Source organism: Zea mays, chromosome 4 (assembly GCF_902167145.1).
Source record: "Zea mays cultivar B73 chromosome 4, Zm-B73-REFERENCE-NAM-5.0, whole genome shotgun sequence".
Lineage (NCBI taxonomy): Eukaryota > Viridiplantae > Streptophyta > Magnoliopsida > Poales > Poaceae > Zea > Zea mays.
In genome coordinates this window covers 164,783,165-164,788,865 of record NC_050099.1, presented here as the reverse complement: position 1 = coordinate 164,788,865, position 5,701 = coordinate 164,783,165, and positions in this window count along the sequence as shown.

The window sequence follows — 5,701 nt, the reverse complement described above, 5'->3', positions numbered from 1 at the left end:
ACGGCCGACGGCGGAGCCGACTGCCAGCGCGCGGCAATGGCGTCTCTCCGCCTGATATATCAGCCGGCCGGCGGCTCGGCGCTCGCGACGTGGCCGGCCGCCGTGCGCGCAGCGGCTGGCCGGCCGTACGACGTGCGTGGATATATATATATATCTGATCAATGATCGTTTGCGGGATCCGACCAACGCAGAGCAACGAGCGACGAACGCTTGCATGCAAGATGCAACAGCTGCATGCGTCTCGTTGTGTGATTGTGATAGAAAACGTTGTTCAAGATGGCTTCCTTCTTCCATTGCAGAGAAGACATCTGTTATATTCTCTATAAAAAAATATTAACAAATTACGATTCGTGAGAATGTTAATTTCAAAAGTTACCCCACGCACGCCGGGATTCAGTTTGAGCGAATAGTTAGTAATCCGGTTTTGGACGTGCAAATCGACCAAGTTCGGAACCGTTTTTCTGGTTTTTATTCTGAGCTCGGAGATCTAAGTAACAATGCATGACGTGCCAAATACGAAGACCAATGTTGTATTTTACTCGGAACGGAACGTGAAACTCTTGGACGTGATGTAACAATATTTATATCTGACACAACTTAATAATATTTATATCTAATCTGAATTCGAAGAGAAAATATGAAAACAAATATGGAACGAGTAGTGTGTGTCCTTATCAGATCCGATTACACGTTGATTGAAATCATTGAGAAAGTCTAGAGAGAGGAGAGCGTGTGAAGAAAGAACGAGAGAGACGAAGCGCAAGTGATGCGGTCGTAATTGTGGGACCCACCTAAAGGGATGTAAAAAAAGGAAACCATCGCCCAACCAAATTAGTGCGCTCGAGCCCAATGAGCGGGTTGTGGACTTGTTTTGCGATCTGATGGACTGGTTCAACCGAATGTCGGCGGCTGGTTTGATCAGACTGGCGGTCGTTGGTTCATCACCTTAGATTTTGTTTGGGTCACATGTGTTTAATTGTTTCAACTACACCATTAGATGAGGGTGATGGATAGTTAGGTTTATCACCTACGTGACAAATAGCCAATATGTATCACCATGAGTGAAGTTTCACCCGGTCATTAATTTTCCATAATGATTGAATATCGCTAAGTCATTACCGGTAATTACTGAAGATCATTCATTAATTATCGGTTAGTGAAGCTACAACTAGATGATAAATAGTGTGTGTACACACACGCATATCTCTTGTTGAAAATTAGTATATAGACATACTTCTGTGTGAAAAAAAATTCTCCACATACTCCCTTCTCAAAAAGAATTCTGATATTTTATCTCAAAATAAAATGTAAGGCGCACATCATGATCGAAACGTAGGCCATGGCGCCACAATGTGCCCATATATATTGTTCGTATATAAAAAAGAATATCTTCATATTGCCACCTGTTGGCTACGGATAGCCAAAAGCAGGGCATGGCGATCAACCTTCCTGCCACCTGTGTGACCAATAATAGGAGATTGTGATCATATCTTCATACTTTGCTCATTCATGGCTCATGACTAGTTCCAAATGCTATAAGTGTTTGGCAATACATGTCGTCGCGAATCATGTTTGGTTTGAAGAATCAGGGTAGTCCATCATCTTCTTGCTTTTCTTTTTTATTTGGTTTGTGAAATAAAATAGATTGATACATCAACACAGTATTTCTTGCAAACTAATAATTCGTATTAGCGTGAGAAATATAGTTCTTTCACTAAATAATACACCATCTCATTTAGAATAGTTTTATTTCTCAAACCAAATACCTTATAAACTCTTTAAATGCTAAAAATGCTTCTTATCTATCTTTCAATAAATAAGATCATAATTTATGAGAATAATCATCAATGATTATCAAATTAAACGAGAACCGCCAATAGAAGACTTGCGAGATGGTCCCTGTAAATTGGAATAGATATAATCAAGAATACATTTACTTTTATGAGTAGATATTTTAAATGTCACACTCTTATGTTTGCTAAACACATAATGTTTTAAATCTCTTATGGGTTATATTTATCTAACCCATAAATTGGACCAAGTCGGTGTTGTTTTAACCAAGTTTTGCAGGATCACCTATTCACCCCCTCTCTAGGTGCTCTCAGATCCTGCTAAAGGAACCAGGGTCTCACTTAGATTACCCATTCGGAGCTCACTAAGCGCCATGATCTCGACCATTGAGGGAAACATGGTACTGCTCACCCCTTCCTCTTTCGGTGATGGTGGATTTAATAATATTGGTTGTACAAAGCGGGATCTCCAGAATTACTATCGAGGACTAAGGGAGAAAATAAAGGATGCAGATGCACAATTATTTGTCGCACATCTAGAGAGAAAGAAGGAGGCTAATTCTGTTTTTTTTATGATTTCATTGTGGATGAGGATGGAAAGTTGCTATTCATATTCTGGGCTGATGCTACGAGCAGGAAAAATTATTCACATTTTGGTGATCTTGTGTCATTTGACTCCACATACAACACAAACCATTATAATATGAAGTTTACACCATTCACTGGTGTCAACCATCATATGCAAAGTGTCTTTTTTGGAGGTGGTTTCTTAATAAATGAGAGGATTGAGTCCTACGAGTGGCTGTTTAAAACATTCCCCACAGCTATGGGAGGAAAAGCTCCACGGCTTATCATAACTGATGAGGACGCAAGCATGAAGGCTGCTATTGCCTATATATTCCCTAAAACAGTACACAGGTTTTGTATGTGGCATATTTTGGAGAAAGTTCCTGAAAAAGTTGGCCATGCAAAAACAAATGAGGAGAATTTTTGGACTACATTGAATGTTTGTGTGGGGGGTTCAGAAACTGGAGATGAATTTGAGACACGGTGGAATGCTTTCATAATGAAGTATGGTCTAGAGAGGAATGGGTGGATGTCTAATAGGTATGAAATACGTGAGTCATGGATTCCAGCATATTTTATGAATACACCTCTTGCAGGACTCCTCAGAACAACCTCAAGGTCTGAAAGCGCAAATTCATTTTTCAATCGCTTTATCCACCGCAAGTTATCTTTTGTCGAGTTTTGGCTTAGATTTGACATGGCGTTGGAATGCCAGCGTCACGAAGAGTTAAAGGAAGACCACATGAGCCTACATACCAGTCCACTTTTAATTACACCATGGCCTATGGTGAGGCAAGCTAGTGTACTATACACGCGCAATGTGTTCACAAAGTTCCAAACAGAAATTCAAGCTGCTAGAGAGACCACTGTTCTGTTGTAAACATTTGTGTGTTTGAGGACATGAAGATGGTAGTAATTAATGATGGATCTCTAAAAGACAGGGTGGTTCATTGGAGCGCTTCAGAATCATTTGGAAATTGCTCCTGCATGTTATTTGAGTAGATAGGACTTCCATGTCGTCATATCGTCTTAACGTTGAGAGGTGAAAAGCTTAATGAATTACCGATGCCTTACTTCTTAACTAGATTCGAAACAAGATGCAAAAGGTGCATTGAACTCTAGCTCATTTTGATTGTATCATGCATCGTGTTTATCCTTTGAACTAATTCTATTTCTTTCGTGTTACTTTAGGGAATCCGTGTATGATGAAAAATGAAATTTGTTGGAGGAAAATCCATTATATGCTAATGAAGGAGAAAGATGGCAGTAGTGTGAAACAAGGTTGAGTCCATAATTCAACAGGCAAAGAGCTCAAAAGAAGGCATGGATTTCTTAGTCTCAAGCATGACAAACATCGAAGCATCTCTTAGTCAGATTATACCTTGTTCTGTGCAAAGTAGACAACAAGAGTATGAAGGTTTCATTGGTTGTCAAATTCCAGATGAAGTACATATTCATCCACCAACCAATGTTCGATCCAAAGAAGGAGTAAAAGAATAAAAAAATCCAAAGAACTACCTAAGGCAAGAAAACGAAAGAATGATAGTCAAGAACCACATGTTCTGTAGATGCATGATTTATGTAATTTCTGTTCAAATGCATGAACATGGTTATTTCGTAACTTTTCTTGTTAGTACCTGTATGAAGCATCTACATAACAATTATAAGCTTTTAGTTGAAATTCCAAATTCAATATTTGTGTTAACTCTGGACAGCACCTGGTATGTGTGGGATTATTATGAGGTACTGAAAGTCGCCTAGAGGGGGGTGAATAGGGCGAAACTGAAATTTACAAATATAAACACAACTACAAGCCGGGTTAGCGTTAGAAATAAAATCGAGTCCGCGAGAGAGGGCGCAAAACAAATCGCAAGCGAATAAACAAGTGAGACACGCAGATTTGTTTTACCGAGGTTCGGTTCTTGCAAACCTACTCCCCGTTGAGGAGGCCACAAAGGCCGGGTCTCTTTCAACCCTTCCCTCTCTCAAACGATCCACGGATCGAGTGAGCTTTCTTTTCTCAATCACTTGGAACACAAAGTTCCCACAAGGACCACCACAAGATTGGTGTCTCTTGCCTCAATTACAAGTGAGTTTGATTGCAATGAAAGAATCAAGAAGGAAGAAAGCAATCCAAGCGCAAGAGCTCGAAAGAACACAAGCAAGTCTCTCTCTCTAATCACTATGGCGTTGTGTGGAATTTGGAGAGGATTTGATCTCTTTGGTGTGTCTAGAATTGAATGCTAGAGCTCTTGTAGTAGTTGGGAAGTGGAAAACTTGGATGCAATGAATGGTGGGGTGGTTGGGGTATTTATAGCCCCAACCACCAAAAGTGGTCGTTGGGAGGCTGGTTGTTCGATGGCGCACCGGACAGTCCGGTGCACACCGGACAGTCCGGTGCCCCCTGCCACGTCATCACTGCCGTTGGATTCTGACCGTTGGAGCTTCTGACTTGTGGGCCCGCCTGGGTGTCCGGTGCACACCGGACAGGTACTGTTTGCTGTCCGGTGTGCCAGTATGGGCGCGCCTGACTTCTGCGCGTGCTGCGCGCGCATTTAATGCGTCGCAGGTAGCCGTTGGCGCGGAGATAGCCGTTGCTCCGGAGTTGCACCGGACAGTCCGGTGCACACCGGACAGTCCGGTGAATTATAGCGGACTAGCCGTTGGAGTTTCCCGAAGCTGGCGAGTTCCTGAGGCCGCTCCTCCTTGGCGCACCGGACACTGTCCGGTGTACACCGGACAGTCCGGTGAATTATAGCGGAGTCGCCTCTGGAAATTCCCGAAGGTAGCGAGTTTAAGTTGGAGTCCTCTGGTGCACCGAACACTGTCCGGTGTACACCGGACACTGTCCGGTGTACACCGGACAGTCCGGTGCTCCCACACCAGAGGGCCTTCGGTTCCCATTTTGCTCCTTTGTTGAATCCAAAACTTGGTCTTTTTATTGGCTGAGTGTGATCCTTTTACACTTGTATAATCTATACACTTGGGCAAACTTAGTTAGTCCAAATGTTTGTGTTGGGCAATTCAACCACCAAAATTAATTAGGAACTAGGTGTAAGCCTAATTCCCTTTCAATCTCCCCCTTTTTGGTGATTGATGCCAACACAAACCAAAGCAAGTATAGAAGTGCATAATTGAACTAGTTTGCATAATGTAAGTGTAAAGGTTGCTTGGAATTGAGCCAATATAAATACTTACAAGGTATGCATGGATTGTTTCTTTATATAACATTTTGGACCACGTTTGCACCACATGTTTTGTTTTTGCAAACTATTTTGTAAATCTATTTCAAAGATCTTTTGCAAATAGTCAAAGGTAAATGAATAAGATTTTGCGAAGCATTT